General features: G+C 54.3%; 1 protein-coding gene across 2 annotated transcripts in view; it reads right to left on the bottom strand.

Annotated features, from left to right (window-relative positions):
• GSPT1 (G1 to S phase transition 1) overlaps positions 1-19,959 on the bottom strand; it is a 673,262-nt gene that overhangs the window by 188,047 nt on the left and 465,256 nt on the right. The window lies entirely within an intron of this gene.

The raw sequence follows: 19,959 nt of genomic DNA, 5'->3' as shown, positions 1-19,959 counted from the left end.
AATAGGCCTGCACCACCGTCTGCCTGATCCATCTGGAAATGGTTGCAGCAGACATGGCCTGCCCCTTACGAGATCCATCCGTAAGAACAAAGAATCGTATTTCCGAATCAGCTCAGTGACCGTCGGGTACACCTGAACCGCCCTGACCACATCCAAAGAATGTAAAGCAATATCTTTAGGATGTTTAGGTTTAGGACGATAACACAATATCTTCATTCAAATTAAACCCTGAGACAACCTTAGGAAGGAACGCCTGACAGGGTCGCAACACCACTTTGTCCCTCTAAATCACCAGGTAGAGTGACAGACAGGACAACCCAGCCAACTCTGACACCCTACGCGCAGAAGTAATAGCGACTGAAAAGGCCACCTTCTGCGACCGAGCAGAGTTCATGAATGTTTTCAAAAGGAGGCTTTTGAAGCACCGACAGTACCAAATTGAGGTACCGGGGATTGCACCGGAGGAGCCAGATGGCGAACTCCCTGCACAAAAGTGTGAACCAAAAACTTTGCAGCCAACGGCCTTTGGAAAAACATGGCCAAGGCAGAGATCTAGCCCTTGAGGGTGCCCAGAGCAAAACGTTGGTCTACACCCAATTGTAGAAACTCCAAGAAAAGTAACGGGGAGAAACCCCCCAGGACTCTCAAAGTATTGTACACCTTCCAAATTCGATAAACTTTCCTGGAAGTAGATTTCCTAGCTTTAAACAAAGCCAGCGACTGAAAAGCAGAATGGAATATTGGTTCCCTGAGAGGAAGATTCAAAGGGATGTCTGCTACCAGCCTTACCAGGCCTGTGTACCAAGACCGGCAAGGCCAGTCTGGTGCCACCGGAATGACCGGAATTGCTTCTACCTGGATTCTGCATAGCTGTCTCAAGGTAAGTTGCATTGAAGTAAAGGCATAATCAGATGATACTGCCCCCAAGGGGCCACCAGCTGCACCTTCCTGTTGAGACGGGAGGCCAACAGGTCCACACAGGGGGTCCCCCACCGAAGGTACAGCTGATGAAACACCTCCAGGTGAAGAGACCATTCTCCCGGATCAAACATCTGCCGACTGAGATAGTCCGCTTGCCAATTCTCTACTCCCGGAATGTGCACAACAGAGTTCTACCCACCTCAAGATACCAGCTACTTCCCGGGCCGCCAGGGCACTCCTTGTGACCCCTTGATGATTGACATTTGCCACAGCCGTAGCATTGTCCGATTGTATCCTCACAGGGGTCACTGCAGACGATCCGTTCACTGAGAGAAACAAAACCTGATCGCCCAAGTCTCCAGGATGTTGATCGGCAGACTGGACTTCTCTCGAGTCCAAACACCTTGGGCCGAGTACACACCCAAGACACCTTCCCACCCGGATGGACTGGCATTCATGGTGATCACAGTCCAATACAGGGGAAGAAAAGATTTTCAATGCAAAGCTCCGGTGAGCAGAGCTACCATAGTAGAGACCCCGTTCATACCCCGACTCAACAGGATCAGATCGTCTAATGACAGCGGATCCTAGTTCCATTTGGTCAGAATCTTTTTGCAGACTGTACAGGACTGAGCAAACGGAACTGCCTCGTAGGTGAGTATCTGCGACTGGTGAGTATCCTTGCGACTGGTGGGTGAGTATCTTTGCAACTGGTGAGCATCCTTGCGACTGGGGGTGAGTATCTTTGCGACTGGGGGTGAGTATCTTGCAACTGGTGAGGATCCTTGCCACTGGTGAGGATCCTTGCCACTGGTGAGGATCCTTGCCACTGGTGAGGATCCTTGCCACTGGTGAGGATCCTTGCGACTGGTGAGGATCCTTGCGACTGGTGAGGATCCTTGCGACTGGTGAGGATCCTTGCGACTGGTGAGGATCCTTGCGACTGGTGAGGATCCTTGCGACTGGTGAGGATCCTTGCGACTGGTGAGGATCCTTGCGACTGGTGAGGATCCTTGCGACTGGTGAAGATCCTTGCGACTGGTGAGGATCCTTGCGACTGGTGAGGGTATTAGCGACTGGTGGGTACCCCAGGTTTAGTACCAGGGAAGTTAGAGGTACTGTAGGTAAGGAAGAGCAGGTCGTTAATATTATCCCCATAGAGTAGTGGGTAATAATGTCCGACAGGATTGGGGATGCCACTCAGTGTACGTCTTGCACCATGTATGCGTTCCTTGATGAACCAATCGAGGACGAATACTGCTGTGCAAGATGTGAGCGACTTGTTGCTCTGGAAGCCCACATTGTGAATCTAGAGAACACAGTGACAAGACAGCGTGGCATCTACAACCTGGAAAGAAGCTTGGACATTACCCATCAGGCGCTGGCAGGGGCCAGCATAGAGGGAGGGAGGAATAGAGGAGACGCAAGCAGCAAAGGTACGCAGCTGGGTGACTGTTAGGAATGTTAGTGGGAGGCGTGTCAGGGAGGCCAGTCCTGAGTTGGTACACCCTAACATGTTTGCCGAGTTGCAGGTTGAGGGGGGATATCAACTCAGGGGTGGCAGAGCTGGAGCATGCGCCCTCCCCCAGCTGCCAGGGGAGGGACGGCTCCAGGAAGAAGGGGGGCCGTAACTCAGGAAAGGTTAGAAAGGTTGTGGTAGTTGGGGACCCCACAGGGATAAAAGCTCAACTCAGGCAAGGATACAGGGATAGAGAGGATAAAAACCTGGAGAGACCACTGCTGCTGCCTCGATCGGTGCGCCCAGGGAAAAGGAAGTGATGTAACTCAGGGCGCTCTATTAAAGCCTATGGAAGGCTACAAGAAAATGGCCGCCTGCAGTGTTAACATGCGGCCGGGGCGAGCGCTGTCAAAATGGCGCCGAAAACGCCGCTCCTCCACCACAGTGAGGACCGCTGAAAAACACCACAATACAGTAAAACATGGCGGACCGCCGCAGCGGTCGCTGTAATGTGCCCCAACACGATTCAATCATGCCCCACAGCACACAGCCTGCCACACAGTCCGACACAGAATAGTGCAGCACAGCCCCCCTCCTGCAGCCCAAAGAATGCAGCCAGATAGACAGGGAGCTTGACAGTGTGAACAGAGGCAGGGTTACACAGTCCCAGACTGACCCCCCCCAAACAGACAGGTCCCCACACAGATACACTTACCTCCTAGATGGCGTGGGGAACCCGCACAGGCGAACAAGCCACTGCACATGTGACAGGGAGAGTCGCATCCAGGACGCAGAGAAAACTGGGGTTGAGAAACCGCACAGCGTCCAGTGAGGTAGCCACCTCACCATAGCATCCCTGCACCGAACAGGGATGGGTCGTTCATAGTGCCAGGAGCATTACCTGGCTGAATGCTCGATGGCAGGCTGGGAAGCCACTGACCCACAACCTGCGACCAGGGGGATCAGCCCAAGACCCAGCCCGCACGAATCCTCTTCATCAGAAGAACTAACTAATGCTGACAAAAATAACAGCTAAGTAAGGAGAGAGAAAAAACTCAAACAAAAAGAGAAAGGCTGAGACAAAATGCCCCAGCATAGAGACATCCAGCTACTCCTGACAAGCTAGACATTGAAACTGAGGTATGGATACAGGAAGTAGGAGGGTATTGACTGAGGGGACCACCCCCTGGGGGTGGGATATGTTAAAAGCTTTAATATTAACATTCTGTTGCCTAGCTACTCCTACGGAGCAAAGTCTAATACCCCATTGTGACGAATATGAAGATGGCGGTGACTGTCGGAGGACGTAAGAGAAATCCAGTTTTCGCTTTCGTTGACGGACGTAGCTGCTGCTTTAAATCATAGATGGATGGGATGTCCAAAAGCAGTACCCACTAAGGGGTGGGGAAAGGACAAACTTAATAGAATGCAATTCCCACGGCTAACATAGCCAACAAGCAACAACTGGGGCCCAATTGTAACAAAACCATAAAGAGTTAAGTAGACTGCTCCATAAAGGGCCGCCTGCAAAACCTTGCAGCCAAAGGACGAATCCGAGGTTGCAAACACATCCACTCTGTAAAACTTGATGAATGTATGTACAGACGACCAAGTGACCACCTTGCAAACCTGCATCACTGACATGACGGTGGAAAGCCCAAGAGGCACTCAATGACCGCGTAGAGTGAGCCGTGACAGGGAAAAAGTAACCTTGCCCTCATGAGAATACGTCTTCACCACCGTCTGTCTAATCCAGGGGTGGGGAACCTCCGGCCCGCGGGCCGCATGCGGCCCGCACAATTCTTCTGTCCGGCCCGCACAATCGTTGCGATCCGCCCCCCCCCCCGTGCCGCTGTGTCAGAAGGAGCCGATGGCTCCGTTCTGACACTGTGGGTGGACCCGAGGCGCAGCAGAGCAGTGCACCTCGAGCCCGCCCATTTGTGTGACAATAGCGAATGAAAATTCGCTACTGTCTCACGGATCCGCCTCCTCCTCGGCCAATGTCATTGGCCGAGGAGGAGGCGGGACGCGGGAGGACTCGAAGAGACGAAGAGAGGAAGCCGCCCGCCGCTACAAAAGGTAAGTTAAGTGCACTGGGGCTTGGCACGCTGTTAACTCTGCATTGTGGTCATTGAAAGGGGGGGCACGCTCTGGGCACTCGGCATTGAAAGGGGGGGCACGCTCTGGGCACTCGGCATTGAAAGGGGGGGCACGCTCTGGGCACTCGGCATTGAAAGGGGGGGCACGCTCTGGGCACTCGGCATTGAAAGGGGGGGCACGCTCTGGGCACTCGGCATTGAAAGGGGGGGCACGCTCTGGGCACTCGGCATTGAAAGGGGGGGCACGCTCTGGGCACTCGGCATTGAAAGGGGGGGCACGCTCTGGGCACTCGGCATTGAAAGGGGGGGCACGCTCTGGGCACTCGGCATTGAAAGGGGGGGCACGCTCTGGGCACTCGGCATTGAAAGGGGGGGCACGCTCTGGGCACTCGGCATTGAAAGGGGGGGCACGCTCTGGGCACTCGGCATTGAAAGGGGGGGCACGCTCTGGGCACTCGGCATTGAAAGGGGGGGCACGCTCTGGGCACTCGGCATTGAAAGGGGGGGCACGCTCTGGGCACTCGGCATTGAAAGGGGGGGCACGCTCTGGGCACTCGGCATTGAAAGGGGGGGCACGCTCTGGGCACTCTGCATTGAAAGGGGGGGCACGCTCTGGGCACTCGGCATTGAAAGGGGGGGCACGCTCTGGGCACTCGGCATTGAAAGGGGGGGGCACGCTCTGGGCACTCGGCATTGAAAGGGGGGGGCACGCTCTGGGCACTCGGCATTGAAAGGGGGGGGCACGCTCTGGGCACTCGGCATTGAAAGGGGGGGGCACGCTCTGGGCACTCGGCATTGAAAGGGGGGGGCACGCTCTGGGCACTCGGCATTGAAAGGGGGGGGCACGCTCTGGGCACTCGGCATTGAAAGGGGGGGGCACGCTCTGGGCACTCGGCATTGAAAGGGGGGGGCACGCTCTGGGCACTCGGCATTGAAAGGGGGGGGCACGCTCTGGGCACTCGGCATTGAAAGGGGGGGGCACGCTCTGGGCACTCGGCATTGAAAGGGGGGGGCACGCTCTGGGCACTCGGCATTGAAAGGGGGGGGCACGCTCTGGGCACTCGGCATTGAAAGGGGGGGGCACGCTCTGGGCACTCGGCATTGAAAGGGGGGGGCACGCTCTGGGCACTCGGCATTGAAAGGGGGGGGCACGCTCTGGGCACTCGGCATTGAAAGGGGGGGGCACGCTCTGGGCACTCGGCATTGAAAGGGGGGGGCACGCTCTGGGCACTCGGCATTGAAAGGGGGGGGCACGCTCTGGGCACTCGGCATTGAAAGGGGGGGGCACGCTCTGGGCACTCGGCATTGAAAGGGGGGGGCACGCTCTGGGCACTCGGCATTGAAAGGGGGGGGCACGCTCTGGGCACTCGGCATTGAAAGGGGGGGGCACGCTCTGGGCACTCGGCATTGAAAGGGGGGGGCACGCTCTGGGCACTCGGCATTGAAAGGGGGGGGCACGCTCTGGGCACTCGGCATTGAAAGGGGGGGGCACGCTCTGGGCACTCGGCATTGAAAGGGGGGGGCACGCTCTGGGCACTCGGCATTGAAAGGGGGGGGCACGCTCTGGGCACTCGGCATTGAAAGGGGGGGGCACGCTCTGGGCACTCGGCATTGAAAGGGGGGGGCACGCTCTGGGCACTCGGCATTGAAAGGGGGGGGCACGCTCTGGGCACTCGGCATTGAAAGGGGGGGGCACGCTCTGGGCACTCGGCATTGAAAGGGGGGGGCACGCTCTGGGCACTCGGCATTGAAAGGGGGGGGCACGCTCTGGGCACTCGGCATTGAAAGGGGGGGGCACGCTCTGGGCACTCGGCATTGAAAGGGGGGGGCACGCTCTGGGCACTCGGCATTGAAAGGGGGGGGGCACGCTCTGGGCACTCGGCATTGAAAGGGGGGGGGCACGCTCTGGGCACTCGGCATTGAAAGGGGGGGGCACGCTCTGGGCACTCGGCATTGAAAGGGGGGGGCACGCTCTGGGCACTCGGCATTGAAAGGGGGGGGCACGCTCTGGGCACTCGGCATTGAAAGGGGGGGGCACGCTCTGGGCACTCGGCATTGAAAGGGGGGGGCACGCTCTGGGCACTCGGCATTGAAAGGGGGGGGCACGCTCTGGGCACTCGGCATTGAAAGGGGGGGGCACGCTCTGGGCACTCGGCATTGAAGGGGGGGCACGCTCTGGGCACTCGGCATTGAAGGGGGGGCACGCTCTGGGCACTCGGCATTGAAGGGGGGGCACGCTCTGGGCACTCGGCATTGAAGGGGGGGCACGCTCTGGGCACTCGGCATTGAAGGGGGGGCACGCTCTGGGCACTCGGCATTGAAGGGGGGGCACGCTCTGGGCACTCGGCATTGAAGGGGGGGCACGCTCTGGGCACTCGGCATTGAAGGGGGGGCACGCTCTGGGCACTCGGCATTGAAGGGGGGGCACGCTCTGGGCACTCGGCATTGAAGGGGGGGCACGCTCTGGGCACTCGGCATTGAAGGGGGGGCACGCTCTGGGCACTCGGCATTGAAGGGGGGGCACGCTCTGGGCACTCGGCATTGAAGGGGGGGCACGCTCTGGGCACTCGGCATTGAAGGGGGGGCACGCTCTGGGCACTCGGCATTGAAGGGGGGGCACGCTCTGGGCACTCGGCATTGAAGGGGGGGCACGCTCTGGGCACTCGGCATTGAAGGGGGGGCACGCTCTGGGCACTCGGCATTGAAGGGGGGGCACGCTCTGGGCACTCGGCATTGAAGGGGGGGCACGCTCTGGGCACTCGGCATTGAAGGGGGGGCACGCTCTGGGCACTCGGCATTGAAGGGGGGGCACGCTCTGGGCACTCGGCATTGAAGGGGGGGCACGCTCTGGGCACTCGGCATTGAAGGGGGGGCACGCTCTGGGCACTCGGCATTGAAGGGGGGGCACGCTCTGGGCACTCGGCATTGAAGGGGGGGCACGCTCTGGGCACTCGGCATTGAAGGGGGGGCACGCTCTGGGCACTCGGCATTGAAGGGGGGGCACGCTCTGGGCACTCGGCATTGAAGGGGGGGCACGCTCTGGGCACTCGGCATTGAAGGGGGGGCACGCTCTGGGCACTCGGCATTGAAGGGGGGGCACGCTCTGGGCACTCGGCATTGAAGGGGGGGCACGCTCTGGGCACTCGGCATTGAAGGGGGGGCACGCTCTGGGCACTCGGCATTGAAGGGGGGGCACGCTCTGGGCACTCGGCATTGAAGGGGGGGCACGCTCTGGGCACTCGGCATTGAAGGGGGGGCACGCTCTGGGCACTCGGCATTGAAGGGGGGGCACGCTCTGGGCACTCGGCATTGAAGGGGGGGCACGCTCTGGGCACTCGGCATTGAAGGGGGGGCACGCTCTGGGCACTCCGCATTGAAGGGGGGGCACGCTCTGGGCACTCCGCATTGAAGGGGGGGCACGCTCTGGGCACTCCGCATTGAAGGGGGGGCACGCTCTGGGCACTCCGCATTGAAGGGGGGGCACGCTCTGGGCACTCCGCATTGAAGGGGGGGCACGCTCTGGGCACTCCGCATTGAAGGGGGGGCACGCTCTGGGCACTCCGCATTGAAGGGGGGGCACGCTCTGGGCACTCCGCATTGAAGGGGGGGCACGCTCTGGGCACTCCGCATTGAAGGGGGGGCACGCTCTGGGCACTCCGCATTGAAGGGGGGGCACGCTCTGGGCACTCCGCATTGAAGGGGGGGCACGCTCTGGGCACTCCGCATTGAAGGGGGGGCACGCTCTGGGCACTCCGCATTGAAGGGGGGGCACGCTCTGGGCACTCCGCATTGAAGGGGGGGCACGCTCTGGGCACTCCGCATTGAAGGGGGGGCACGCTCTGGGCACTCCGCATTGAAGGGGGGGCACGCTCTGGGCACTCCGCATTGAAGGGGGGCACGCTCTGGGCACTCCGCATTGAAGGGGGGGCACGCTCTGGGCACTCCGCATTGAAGGGGGGGCACGCTCTGGGCACTCCGCATTGAAGGGGGGGCACGCTCTGGGCACTCCGCATTGAAGGGGGGGCACGCTCTGGGCACTCCGCATTGAAGGGGGGGCACGCTCTGGGCACTCCGCATTGAAGGGGGGGCACGCTCTGGGCACTCCGCATTGAAGGGGGGGCACGCTCTGGGCACTCCGCATTGAAGGGGGGGCACGCTCTGGGCACTCCGCATTGAAAGGGGGCACGCTCTGGGCACTCCGCATTGAAAGGGGGCACGCTCTGGGCACTCCGCATTGAAAGGGGGCACGCTCTGGGCACTCCGCATTGAAAGGGGGCACGCTCTGGGCACTCCGCATTGAAAGGGGGCACGCTCTGGGCACTCCGCATTGAAAGGGGGCACGCTCTGGGCACTCCGCATTGAAAGGGGGCACGCTCTGGGCACTCCGCATTGAAAGGGGGCACGCTCTGGGCACTCCGCATTGAAAGGGGGCACGCTCTGGGCACTCCACATTGAAACTGGCACTCTGCATTTAAAGGGGGCACGCTCTGGGCACTCCACATTGAAAGTGGCACTCTGCATTTAAAGGGGGCACGCTCTGGGCACTCCACATTGAAAGGGGGCACGCCGTGGTCACTCCACATTGAAAGGGGGCACGCTCTGGGCACTCCACATTGAAAGGGGGCACGCTCTGGGCACTCCACATTGAAAGGGGGCACGCTCTGGGCACTCCACATTGAAAGGGGGCACGCTCTGGGCACTCCACATTGAAAGGGGGCACGCTCTGGGCACTCCACATTGAAAGGGGGCACGCTCTGGGCACTCCACATTGAAAGGGGGCACGCTCTGGGCACTCCACATTGAAAGGGGGCACGCTCTGGGCACTCCACATTGAAAGGGGGCACGCTCTGGGCACTCCACATTGAAAGGGGGCACGCTCTGGGCACTCCACATTGAAAGGGGGCACGCTCTGGGCACTCCACATTGAAAGGGGGCACGCTCTGGGCACTCCACATTGAAAGGGGGCACGCTCTGGGCACTCCACATTGAAAGGGGGCACGCTCTGGGCACTCCACATTGAAAGGGGGCACGCTCTGGGCACTCCACATTGAAAGGGGGCACGCTCTGGGCACTCCACATTGAAAGGGGGCACGCTCTGGGCACTCCACATTGAAAGTGGCACTCTGCATTTAAAGGGGGCACGCTCTGGGCACTCCGCATTGAAAGGGGGCATGCCGTGGGCACTCCGCATTGAAAGGGGGCACGCTCTGGGCACTCCGCACTGAAAGGGGGCACGCTCTGGGCACTCCGCACTGAAAGGGGGCACGCTCTGGGCACTCCGCATTGAAAGGGGGCACGCTCTGGGCACTCGCATTGAAAGGGGGCACGCTGTGGGCACTCCGCATTGAAAGGGGGCACGCTGTGGGCACTCCGCATTGAAAGGGGGCACGCTGTGGTCACTCCGCATTGAAAGTGGCACTCTGCATTTAAAGGGGGCACGCTCTGGGCACTCCGCATTGAAAGGGGGCACGCCGTGGTCACTCCGCATTGAAAGGGGGCACGCTGTGGTCACTCCGCATTGAAAGGGGGCACGCTGTGGTCACTCCGCATTGAAAGGGGGCACGCTGTGGTCACTCCGCATTGAAAGGGGGCACGCTCTGGGCACTCCGCATTGAAAAAGGGCACGCTCTGGGCACTCCGCATTGAAAAAGGGCACGCTCCGGGCACTCCGCATTGAAAAAGGGCACGCTCTGGGCACTCCACATTGAAAGTGGCACTCTGCATTTAAAGGGGGCACGCTGTGGTCACTCCGCATTGAAAGGGGGGCACGCTGTGGTCAGTCTGCATTGAAAGGGGGGCACGCTGTGGTCAGTCTGCATTGAAAGGGGGCATGCTGTGGTCAGTCTGCATTGAAAGAGGGCACACTATACCTTGATTACTGAAGGCCCCTTTCACACTTTTGTGACCTCAAAGTCATGCAATTTTTTACAGCGTTTTTTGCCGCAAAGCAATGCCTATTACATTTATGCATACATTTTGTGCGGCCCCCGAATGATGTTCCAAAAATCCAAATGGCCCTTGGTAGAAAAAAGGTTCCCCACCCCTGGTCTAATCCATCGAGGGATGGTTGCCGCAGACGCAGCCTGACCCCTACGGGGTCCATCCGTATTCACAGAGAGTCCAACTTACGAAAGGACTCAGTCTCCAGATACACCCAAATCGCCCGAACCACATCCAAGCACTGCAAGGCAATTTCCTTAGGATGTTAAGGTTTCAGACAGAGTGACGGAAGCACTATGTCTTTGTTCAGATGGAAGTCTGAAACCACCTTAGGAAGAAACCAACGGATTAGGCTGTAACGCTACCTTATGCCTGTTTATTACCAGATAAGGTGAGCAGCAAGATAGCGCCGCTAGTTCAGAAACCCTGCGCGCAGAGGTGATCGCCACCAAAAAGGTAACCTTCTGCGACAAGGCGAGCAAAAAAATGGGTCTTAGGTTCTCGAAAGGCGATTTCTGAAGAACCAAAATTAAGGTCCCAAGGAGGTAACTGAGACCTCCTGGGGGGAGCAAAATGGCGAACCCCCTGAAGAAACGTACGAATCAAAGAGTGCGTAGCCAAAGGGCATTGGATGTACACAGCCAAGGCTGAGATATGACACTTAAAAGTGCCCAGCGCCAAACGCTGGTCGACCCCTTTCTGTAGAAAAGTCAGGATCCTGCTGATCGCAAAGGATCTAGGATTCAGCTTCAGCGATTCACACCAAGCAATGCACGCTTTCCACGTACGATGATAAATCTTCAGAGAAGTGGACTTCCTAGCCTTGAGTAAGGTAGGGATCAGAGAATCGGACAGAACCCTGTCCTTTAACACCTTTCTCTCTCAACAGCCAAGCCGTTAAAGCCAGCGACTGTAAAGCAGGATGGAAGATCGGACCCTGAGACAGAAGATCTTACCACAGAGGAAGTGTCCAGGGGCCTGCGACCTTCAGCCGAATCAATTCGTTGTACCAGGATCTCTGGGGCCAATCTGGAGCCACCAGAATTACAGGAATTCCCTCCAACTCGACCCTGCGTAGCCGGCGAGGTAAAAGTTTCAACATAAATTAGCTCATACTGGCTCCAGGGAGCCACCACGGCGTCTACTGCATCGGCCAGATGATCTCTGGACCGAGCTACCATCTTTGAAACTTTTCTGTTTTGTCTGGAGGTGAACAGGTCCACATCTGGGGTCCCCCATCGGAGACAGCTGGTGGAACACTTGTGAATGCAGGGACCACTCTCCCCGATTCAGGGTTTGGCGACTCAAGGTAGTCCGCCTGCCAATGGTCTATGCCAGGAATGTACACGGCGGATAGGGCTGGGATGTAGTCCTCTGCCCAGCGCAGGTTCTCGGCTACTTCCAGAGCAGTCAGGGCACTCCTGGTGCCCCCTTGATGACTGACATATGCCACGGCCGTGAAATTGTCGGACTGGACTCAGACAGAACACCCCTTGAGATTGCCCGTCCAGTGGAACAGGCTCAACGTGAATGCTCTCAGTTCCAGAAAGTTGATCGGAAGTTTGGACTCTTCAAACGTCCAGGTCCCTTGAACATTCAGGGTGTCCAGCACTCCCCCACAACCGGTCTGCCAGGCTTCTGTCGTCACCACCGTCCAGAATACTGAAGGAAGGATTTTCTGTGGAGAAGATTCTGAGAGCTGAGCCACCAATTCAGGGAGTCCTTGGATCTCTGACTCAAACGAATCAGACTGTCCAGGGATATAGGATTCTTGTCCCATTTGACAAGGATCTCCTATTGTAAAAGTCTTGTAAGGGCCTGAGCATATGGTACGGCCTCGAAGGAGGACACCATCAGGCCCAGCACCTGCATAGATGACCTGAGAGACCCCAGCATATCCCGAATCGCTTCCTGCAGACCCACAAGGCGATCTGGGGACAGCTGAAGATTGGAGGGAAAATAATATGTCTGGTGGACGGGAACAAAACTACCTCGTACTCGGATTGAATTACCTCGTGGACCCACCTGTCGTGCAACAGTGAGGTCCAAAGGTCCGGGAAGAAATGGAGACGTCCCCCCCCACCCCTGAAGTGGGTGGGGGCGCCCTCTTAAGGCAGAAGGGGTCTGCTTGCAGGTGCTGGGGATAGAGGATTTCGGCTTACTAGCCCACTGTTTCCCGGATCCTTTTCCACCCGAAGCCTGTTTGGTTTTCTGCAATATGGTCGCACAAAAAAAACACTTCTGGGCTGTAAAAGGAAGGACCTCGCTTACGCGAGGGAGACTTACCCTTAGTTGAGCAAAGAAGGAGTGTGCTCTTTCCCCCAGCGACCGTATTGATCAAGTCATCCAAGGAGGAACCAAAAAGGCGATCACCCTGAAAGGGAAGCTCTACGAAAAGCTTATCAGAAGCCTGGTCGGCCGACCAGGACTTTAGTCAGATTGCACGTCAGAGGAGCACACTTACCACTGACGCTCTGGCCGCGAGCGGAAGAACTTCCAGGTTAGCATCGCTACAAATTGCAGAGTCTGCGATAATTGGTCAGCGAGTTCCAGGGCAGATGACAATAACAGGGGTTACCATCAGTGCCTCTCTCAGAGCCTTTACCCATTCAGTCAGACTAGAATGGTAGTCAGGGCAGGCCTGAGAATAGATCCCACTACCGTATACATCTGTCGGGATAAGAGCTCAATACATCTGTCAACCCGATCAGGGATAGATAAGAATTCTGCCACTGGTAAAACTGTGACCTTGTGAATACCACATATCTGGGGGTCCACCTGAGGGGGGACCGTCCATTTGCGTGATATCTGTTACTCAAACGGGTAGCGTCTAGCCAAATGTTTGGGAACTGCAAGCGTGCAATTAGGTTGCGCCATTGTTTCTCCACTAAGGCGGACAAGACTTCGAGACAAGGGAAAACCTTGGCCGATTTCTTTGCCCTGAGGGATCCAAAGGATACCAAGGTGCCTTGCGATTTAGAAATCGCATCCGTGATGTTAAGGGTGTCCCTCACTGAGGATATCAAAGCAACAACCAGCGCCTTTTCCTGTGCCAAGGCGAGTTTGGAAATATCCTCTTCCACGTCAGAAAATTCTGAATGCGGGGACGCATCCTCCAAAAGGGGGTCTGCGTCGCCGGTGACTATATCAGCCTCAGAATCTGAGGTCTGAGATGAGATAGGCGAGGGCGTTTCTTAATAAACGCTGCCGCAATAACTGTGCATTTTGCTAGACATTTCTTGCATCACAGACAGTCACATCATGAGCATTAGAAGCGGGCCCCAATGATACATTGGGGGGTCACAGACAAACTTGGGGAATCCATGTTAGACAAATGGCCAAACAGTAGGATTACACAGTAAGAATGTAAGGAGCAGACAGCTAAATGGGGAAACAACAGAACCTGCACCGCAAGGGGTTAAACAAAAGCTTCTCCTGAAAACAGGAGCAATGGTTTAAGAGGGAGCAATCCATGCCCAATCGCCAAAAATTAACGCCCCTGAGGCTAAGTGAGGCTACAAAAGGCACCACAGGTGCCAGCAAGTCCGCCGCTACCGGCGTGCACTGCTCCTTTAAGAGGCAATCGCGATGCACGCAACGCTACTCTGGGGGATAATCCTAAAGCCCCCTAAAGGCCTGAAACCCCTCTAAAGATGAAAAGGTGAAGGCCAGGGTAATCAAACTCCTTTAGAGTAGTTACCACATGGAGAATACAGCAAGGTTCGTCAGCAGCAGGGAGAAGTGAAAGTAGAAGAAAATGCCCTCGCCCACAAGAGCCAGACGCTCCTGTGCGGTTTTGTCTCAAGCCCCAGCAAAATGGCCACCAGCATTACAGTGATACCCATGCAGGCTGCTGAGGCCTGTTAAGGCTGCAGGCCACGACAAAATGGCGGTTTCGCGCTAATAAGCATGTGACCTCGGGCCTAGTGAGGCCTACCCTAGTAACAGGCCTGGGGGCCCTGGCGGAGGTCATCCCGGCGGATAATCCCCCCCAGGTAGCGGTATGAGGCACAACCATGTACCCCCCTCCGAGGCCTCCCCCGCACCGTCCACTACACCGTTCTAGTACTAGAGGCGACTTACATAGGGGACCCCCCACAAAGTGTCCCCGGGGGTCTGTAGCCCAGGGTAGGTAGAGGTCAGGGTAGGAGGGGAAGGTCCCATGTAACCCCTCATAGTGCAGGAGGGTGGTAGGAGGTATGGGCACCCGAGGGACCTACTCACTTATGGAGGAGCCCACGTCCGCCCCAGGCCTGCTAACTAGACGGGGGGGACCGTACTTAGCGGACCACGCTGCTGAGGGTGGGCGTCTATCCTGACAGACTGCCTCCGCACCGCAGTGAGGACGCTGTCGCCCAAGGGGCACGCAGCGATGCTGGCAAGCCAGGTGTTAGCGTCGCGGCGGGGTGTTTCACCCGTGGTAAGTAAAACCTTAGACAGTGGGATGCGGCTGTGCGTGTAGTATACTTATATTTTAAAAAAGCTTTGACGCAGTTCCCCAGACACGGCTAATGTGCGAGGTAAAGATCTTAAGGATATCAGGGAACTGGAGAAAGAGCAGAGAAGTACAACCAAAATGGTAAGAGGCATGGAGGAGCTCAGCTATGAGGAAAGATTAGAGGAATTCAATTTATTCTCTCTTGAGAAGGAGATTAAGGGGGATATGATCAACATGTAATGCATAAGAGGTACATATAGTGAACTTGGTGTCGAGTTATTAATTTTAAGGTCAACACAGGGGACAAGGGGCACTCTATATCTAGAGGAAGAGAGATTTTTGTCTCCAAATACAAAAGGCGTTTTCACCGTAAGAGCTGTAAAAATGTGGAATAGATTCCCTCCAGAGGTGGTTCTGGCTAGCTCACTAGATTGCTTTCAGCTACCTGGCGAGGTCCCACGGAGGGGCTCCGGATCTCTCAGGGTTATCTCTTACTGGTTCTGTTTTGATCCCCCTCTCGCTGTTCACTCTCCCTAAACCCTTGAGCGGAGCTCGGTTTTACCTCACCTGCGTTTCCCTCTAGGTAGCGGGACTCCGGGGGGGACCGAGGTTGGGGGACCACCGTTCTTTCGCTCTTTGGTGAGTGTTCCTCACCAACATATTGTCGCTACGGCGGCAACCTTTTTGCTTCTTCTGTTCTTTTTTTTTCTCTGCTCTTCTGGGCTTTTTTTCCCATTGCTTTTTCCCCTCCCTTGGTGTACACCAGCCTATGTGTGGATATTGGTATATATCCGGTCGAGACTTCAATGGCGAAAGTGACATATATATCTTATAATGTAAGGGGCCTCCATACTCCAGCTAAACGGCATTGTCTATATAGGGAACTGAATGCACTGAAAGGAGAGGTAGTGTTCCTTCAGGAGACTCATATTACCCACACCTCAAATCCTAAATTGACCACCCCTACATACCCTACTTGGTACTATAGCCTTTCGGATATTCGTAACTCCAAGGGAGTTGCCATTGGGTTTCGTAAAGGCTCGTCCTTTAAACTCACACAAATGGTAGCTGATAAATTTGGGCGTTATTTGTTCCTGAAGGGCACTCTGGGCAGCACTGTTTCTTTTGCAAATGTTTATGCTCCTAATCAAGATCAAGTGTCTTATTTAACGACCACCCTGCGTAGGTTCCATGAATTTGCTGACGGAATATCAGTGGTGGCAGGCGATTTCAACGTTACTATGGACCCCTTGCTGGATACCTCCTCTGGTAAGTCCTATATCTCACATAAACGGTTAAACTATTTGCGCACACAACTGCATGAATTTCAATTAATAGATGCTTGGCGTGTTTTTCATCCCTCAGACAGGGATTACTTGTATTTTTCCAAAACACATACTTCATATTCGAGACTTGACTATTTCTTGGTGGACCATTTCCACCTCGAACTAGATGACTCTGCCACTATTGCTTTATCTTCTATTTCAGATCATTCCCCCATTTGTTTAACTTTGAAGATTCCTTCTCTCCCTTATAAAAAATCTACATGGAAGCTAAATGACTCCCTAATCCTGGGCCCCCCGGACAGACAAAATATAGGTAAAGAACTTGATATTTTTTTTACTGATAACTCCCTGCCGGAGGTTAATCCTGGTGTGCGCTGGGAGGCCCATAAGACCTATATTAGGGGTAAACTTATAGAATTAGGAGCAAGGAAGAAGAAAGAGCGCGTGTCATGTCAAAGAGCTCTTGTTGCTGAAATACAGGCTCTTGAACGCTCTCATAAGGCCTCCCTTGCCGCCTCTACTTTACAGTTACTGACTAAAAAACGGGAGGAACTTAAAGCCCTATTTCATGCACAAAACAAGGCCATATACCGCAAAGTGTCCCAAAGGATATACGAATGGGGAGATAAACCTGGCCGACACCTGGCACGGTCTTTGCAACAACAAAAAGTAGCCTCTTACGTTCCTAAAATTAAGCGACATGATGACTCTTTGGCGCACGATTCCACCTCTATCGCGGCTGAATTTCACAAATTTTATTTAAATCTCTACTCCGTTCCGAAAACTCTCTCGGATCCAGAAAAGCGTAGATCATTGATGTTAGAATATCTTGCTAGTGCCAACCTCTCCTCTATTCCCCCAGAGAAAGTGAATTCTTTGGAGGAAGAAGTTTCGGTGGAAGAACTTCAAGCTGCTTTAATCTCTACCCCAACGGGGAAGGCCCCTGGCCCTGATGGCTTTTTGGCCTTTTATTATAAACAATACACTGAAACTCTTCTCCCTCACCTGGCCTCCTATGTTAATTCTATCCTGGAAGACTCTTCTTTCCGTCCGGAGACTTTGCACGCATATGTTGCGTTAATTCCGAAAGAGGGTAAAGACCCCTCTTTATGTTCTAGTTATCGTCCCATTTCTTTGTTAAATGTCGATGTTAAACTATATGCCAAGGTAATTGCCAACAGACTGCTTCCCTTCCTCCCCGCTAGTATCGCTAACAGCCAAACTGGTTTCGTTTCTGGTCGTGAGGTTAGGGACAATGTGTCACGCACAATTTCACTTCTATCCTATGTTCGCCGGCACTCCCAGCCCACCCTGTTGCTTTCCACGGATGCTGAAAAAGCGTTCGACAGGGTGGACTGGGAGTTCCTGATGGCCACACTACAGGCGTTTGGCCTAGGTCCCCGCCTGTGCCGCTTGATTAATGCTTTATATAAATCCCCTACTGCTCAGATTAGAGTAAATGGTATCCTTAGCGAATCAATTAAGCTTTCTAATGGGACCAGACAGGGCTGCCCGCTCTCCCCTATACTTTTTGTTTTATCTTTGGAACCCTTTTTAGCTAGAATTCAAGCAAACCCCTCGATTCATGGTGTCACGGTCGGGTCTATGTCACATAAATACGCTGCTTATTCGGACGATGTTCTTTATGTACAACAACCCATGATATCCCTGCCTAATCTTTCTGAATTTGACAGATATAGTGCTCTGTCTAATTTTAAAATCAATCTAACGAAGTCGGAAATTTTAAATATTACAATCGCCCCGGCAATGGCACATAACATCCGCCCAGCATTTCCCTTTATATGGCAATCCTATTCTCTTAAATACTTAGGGGTACATATTACTGCCCAGGTGGAGGATCTAGCACGGGCAAATTATATTCCCTTACTTAACACAATTAGAGCTAACTTTGCAAATTGGCATCATTTAGCCACCTCTTGGATAGGGAGGGTGAATGTCATCAAGATGAATGTGCTGCCCAGGGTGCTCTTCTTGTTTCAAATGCTTCCGTTTAATATACCTGTCAACTTGGTGAGGACCTTAAATTCCTTGGTTAGAGCATATGTTTGGCGCCGCTCACAGCCTCGGCTTGCGCTCTCGCTACATTCGCGGGGCAAAAGCCCGGGGGGGGGGGGTATCGGCGGTGCCGGATTTTGGGAGATATTTGAATGCAGTCTCCCTGGTTCGGATAGCCGACTGGAAATTTCATACAGATGAAAAGCTCTGGGTCCAGCTGGAGCAGATGCTGGCAAATACATCATTATATACTCAACTTTGGATACCGCCGGCGACTAGAAATTTTGCTGACAATATTCTGCCTCTAACCAGTTCGGTGTTCCGCGTCTGGGATCGGCTTCATAGGCTCCATAAAATTCCATACAACTCACCGCTTATGCCGATTTTAGGCCATAGCCTTTTTCCGCCTGGCCATAAAGATAACTCATTTTCCCAGTGGCTACCACAGGCCAATGCCACGCTGTTGCATCATATAACGGGGATGGAAGGAATACTCCCATTCTCTAAGATATGCCAGGCCTAATCAAAGACATTTATGGACTGTTGGAAATACCACCAACTTCAGCAATTTGTGAAAAAACTACCTTACCCCTTACGCAATATACACTCCCTGAACCCGATTGAACAAATCCTAGCACGCTCTGAACCAGGTAAAGGTCTATTATCACAGTTTTATAAGGCATTGGACGCACTAAGCCCCAGCTCCACCCCACATTTTCTGAAACAGTGGGAACTAGATCTTAAATGTACTCTTTCGCCGACACAGGAGGAGGTTATTCTTCAATTGTCTCATAGCTCAGGAATCTCGGCGCGGACAGCAGAAGCCAACTATAAGTTTCTCACTAGATGGCACTACTCCCCTGTTAAGCTACAGAGGATGATGCCATCTTTCTCGGCCGCTTGTTGGAAAGGTTGTGGGCTTAGAGCTACGCACGCACATATCTGGTGGTTCTGCCCCGCAATCCGACCTTTTTGGACTAGCGTATTATCTTTAATTGAAGTGATCCAGGGTTCACCTATTGCTAGGGATCCGCTGTCTGTTTTATTCCATGACACTAAACTTCCCCCGGCACAGTATCGAAAATCTATTACTCCTCACCTTTTAAATGCAGCTAAAGCATTAATTCCAAAATATTGGAAACAGTCAACAGTCCCCTCGATACCTCAATGGCTGCGTGCGGTTGACCGTATTTATTACCTGGAAGACATGACATTGGATCTTCGTGGTCAGGCATCTCTGGCACGTAAAATTTGGTCTTGTTGGTTAACATTTACCCACACTAATATATACGCTTCATATATGGTTGAGGCCTCTCCAGGCTAGAACGACAGAGAGCCCCTGTTTAAACAACTGGACTAATATGCTTAACAATCCCAGAAATATTGATTTCTGTATGTATATTAAGCCGTCTGGCCTTCTCCTTTGCTTTATTTATGACGTGTAGGGATTGCCTAATTGTATTCATCTTTCGGAGACTTTAAAAAAAAAAAAAAAATAAAGCCTGGATTATTTCCTAGGTGTACATAATATAAATGGTTACTAATATTTATAGGTAAAGTTGATCCAGGGAATATCCGATTGCCTCTCGGGGGATCAGGAAGGAATCTTTTCCCTGCTGTAGCAAATTGGATCATGTTTTGCTGGGGTTTTTTGCATTCCTCTGGATAAACTGCGAGTATAGGATTGTGTATATGGGACTGTAGTTTTTTGCATTCCTCTGGATAAACTGCGGGTACAGGATTGTGTATATGGGACTGTATGGTTGGGTTGTATGGTTGGGTTGTTTTTACTGTTTTTTA

Source organism: Pelophylax lessonae, assembly GCF_965119305.1.
Source record: "Pelophylax lessonae genome assembly, chromosome: 6".
NCBI lineage: Eukaryota > Metazoa > Chordata > Amphibia > Anura > Ranidae > Pelophylax > Pelophylax lessonae.
The sequence above is the reverse complement of the archived record's forward strand: the minus strand, read 5'-3'. Positions and strand labels throughout refer to the sequence as shown.